Below are 4055 nucleotides of genomic sequence, written 5' to 3' on the forward strand. Positions count from 1 at the left end.
ACTGCATGAGGTCAGGCCATATAATTTTTATAGGTGCTTATGACATGTTTCTACTATTTATTGTCAGCTTATAGAATGTTCAGTGCTGTGCTGGCCAGAGTCTGACCTAAAGGCTTGTTCTCAAAGATTCATCTCCATCAGCCTGATGGGAAGCCTGGCTGCAGATGAAGCTGAGATGCATGCTAGAGCTCTGTGTTTTTAGATGCGTGCTACTCAGAAGTCAGGCAACAATCCAAACTAATCACTGCATTCTAATCAGGGCTTCCAGGTGATGATCAGAGGATTTTTCTTGGGATTCTGACTGACAAGGAGTGAATTTTTCCACACCTCTAGTCTTACTGAAAAACAAAAAAAGCTTGTAACACTTGATCAGGAAGCAACATGGCTACCTAGGGACAAACACAAGAGACTTCATCTCCTTTTACTAGAACAAACCATGGGAATATGGTATATTGTCAAGAGAGCCACAGGATGGTCTGAAGAGAGGGCAATAAATACAAGCAGGAGGTTGACTTTGGAGGCTTTGGAAGCTGGCAACCATTTAAAACTTTTTGGAGCCATTTTGAGGAGAGCTAGAAACATGATCAAAGGCTTAGAAGGTAAGGTTACAGGCTGGGGGCCTGGGGGCTGCATGAGAAAGTCTTGCTAATTGTTTTCACATTGGTGACAGCACAGAGCAGCACCAGGTACTTACTTACCGCAGACTAGGTAAGAACTCTGAAAGCGCAAGAGGAAGTGCTTGGGGAATGTTAGTGTTTGGAGCCTTGGGAATACATTCATGACAGGTGTCATTCTTGAGCACCTTCTATGAGTCAATCACTCCATTAGGGGCTTTACATCTATGATATCATTATACCCACCTATCCGGTTGGCACTATTATCATCACCGTTTTACAGATGAAGAAACTGAGGTTTGGAGAGCTAAGTAATTTGTTCAAGTTAATATAGCAAGAAAGATGTTGAAAAGATTCCAACTCAAGTCTGATGGACGCCTTAGCCAACTCTGCTACTAGAAAGGTTTTCACCCTGCCCCAAACATCATTGGTTATCTTCCTCTTCTGGACATTGAAAGACCAGAGTTGCTATGGTTGGCCTAAGGGCAGCCGTTTCTAGCTCTCTGATACCTGTGCAGAGAGCAAGAACATCCAGGCACAGTTTCATACAGCTTTGCCTGCAGGAGCTTTGGGCTTTCCGTCAAGAATCTTGGATTGATGGTCCCCACCAAAGACAAAAATGGGTGAAAGTCAGAGATTTTCTAAAATTCTGCCACTTGCTGGCTTTTTCTCCCAGAATAACATAAACCAAAAATGAAAATAAATGTCAAAAACGCTGAGATATAGAAGATGTTATCTTAAAGCATTACGTTGCTCGGCCAAACATTCTGATTGCCTGAATAGCCTTACTTTCAAACCTATGCTGCTCTCCTGCTCCTGCCTGGGGTGTCAGGGAACAGACCACTTCCAAGTGCTTTTACAAAGCGCAGTGCCAACCTGGGAGGCCAGGATTCTGGGAGCACTCTCACTATTTCAGACACTTTATCTCTGCTCACCCATTCAACCACACCCCTTCTTTGGCTGCAGCAGTTCTGTCCACAAATTGGTCTACAACTGTGTTAGATGATATCCAAATAAAAATGATGAACTCTTCACAAACAACTCGGATCCAAGTTTCCTTTGGCCTCATATGGGCTTGTGTGGGACTGAAGTGATAGATTCTTTTACAAAGTGAGAAAATTCTCCCACTCCCATTTCTTGACTCTGCTAATTCATTCAACAGGCTTTCATCAAGGACCTACTATGTGTCTGGCACTGTGTTCAACACCAGGAACACAAAGATAAGTAAGACAACATTTCTGTCCTCAAGGATTTACAGTCTAATTGGGTGAGATGGACACATACCCAGGCAAGTCGTAATACAATATTACAGGTGATGTTAAAATGACACAAGAACCCAACTAAAATTGCTCCTATATCTAACACTTGAAAATTTGAGCACCAAAATAAATTGTTGTAGTATTGAATTATAACCCGAAGTGTAAAGCAACTCCCATAAGTCCACATGGATATAAATAAATGAATAAATTAGTGGGAAGAAGGGACGAATCTTCCTTACAGAAGAATTCAAATTAAAATGCGGAAGGGAGCTTCCCTGGTGGCGCAGTGGTTGAGAGTCCGCCTGCCGATGCAGGGGACGCAGGTTCATGCCCCGGTCCGGGAGGATCCCACATGCCACAGAGAGGCTGGGCCCGTGAGCCATGGCCATTGAGCCTGCACGTCCTGAGCCTGTGCTCTGCAACAGGAGAGGCCACAACAGTGAGAGGCCCACGTACCACAAAAAAAATATAAAATAAAATAAAATAAAATAAAATGTGGAAGGAATGAGAGAAATATAAAATCACTCTTAGAACACTATAGTGATAAGTACTGCAGGCAAGATATGATGAATGCTAAAGTCAGTAGCTGAAACTTTAAGGCAAAATGGGATAATTGTACAGCCTCAAAGTATTCCTCCAAATATTTATTAGTTACTGTGGTGGTTTTAACAAACATCCACAAATTATTATTATTATTATTATTATTGCGGTACGCGAGCCTCTCACTGTTGTGGCCTCTCCCGTTGCGGAGCATAGGCTCCGGACGCACAGGCTCAGCGGCCATGGCTCACGGGCCCAGCCGCTCCGTGGCATGTGGGATCTTCCCGGACCGGGACACGAACCCGTGTCCCCTGCATCAGCAGGCAGACTCTCAACCACTGCGCCACCAGGGAAGCCCTCCACAAATTATTTGATGTTTTTTTCTTCCAGGAGGTGTAACTTCATTTCTCTCTTCTGTGTGGTTTGGACTTAGTGACTCACTTCTAATGAATAGGAAAGATAATAACTTTACAGTGGAGAAACACGACATTTTGAAAAATATCTGACCAGTACTCTTCAGAAGTGTCAAGTTTAAAAATAAGGAAAGAGTGAGAAACTGTCATAGATTGTAGAGAACTAAGGAGACATTGACAGCTAAATGCAATGTGGGATCCTGGAAGAGAAAAGTAATATCGGTGGAAAAACTGGTAAAATTCAAATAAGCTCTATAGTTGAGTTAGTAGTATTGTAGCAATGTTAATTTCTTAGTTTTGATTAATGTGTAATGATTCTGTGAGATGTTAAATGTTAACATTAGAGGAAGCTAAGCGAATGGTTTATGGAAACTGTACTATCTTTGCAACTCTTTTGTAAATATAAACGTATTTCAAAATGAAAAGTGTAAAACTGTTACAGGTACATGAAAAGAAAGCCAATCTTTGAATATTACTGGAGGGTTTTTCAGAGGAAGTGGGGCTTGAGTTGAGTCTTGAAAGAAAAGTAGATGCTTGCTAGGTAGACAAGGAAAGGGAGGCCACTCCAGAAAGGACACTCTAGGTAGAGTGAGTCCCCTGGGAAAGCTGCAGAGGCATAACATAGCTTCCCAGTTTGGAGAACCAAACTAGCTACAGGATTTGCAATTTCCATTTCTTAGAGACACATTGTCCTAGATTTTCAACTCTTACTGAAAGTGTTCTCCTCTCTTCCAAGATCAGACTCAGCATAGAAGGATGTATGTTGAACTTTTCAGCTAGTTTCATTTTCTCTGTTTTTTTTTTTTTTTTTTTTTTTTTGTGGTATGCAGGCCTCTCGCTGCTGTGGCCTCTCCCGTTGTGGAGCACAGGCTCCGGACGCACAGGCTCAGCGGCCATGACTCACTGGCCCAGCCGCTCCGTGGCATGTGGGATCTTCCCAGACCGGGGCATGAACTCGTGTGCCCTGCATCGGCAGGCGGACTCTCAACCACTGCGCCACCAGGGAAGTCCTCATTTTCTCTTTTGGGTATTTTCTTTCTCTACCCGTGTTGCTCACTGATAGTGAGCTGTCATTCTGGCAAGCAAAGATACCATACATGGGCGAAATATTAAAATGAAAAGAGCTAGTGATGAAGCATTATTTATAATTTGAATAGTCTCTGTTGAATATAAGAGCCAGGTTGTTAAGCCAATTCCTAATGCCTTCAGACAATAGTAAAATGCTCCTC

Source organism: Mesoplodon densirostris, chromosome X, assembly GCF_025265405.1.
Source record: "Mesoplodon densirostris isolate mMesDen1 chromosome X, mMesDen1 primary haplotype, whole genome shotgun sequence".
NCBI lineage: Eukaryota > Metazoa > Chordata > Mammalia > Artiodactyla > Ziphiidae > Mesoplodon > Mesoplodon densirostris.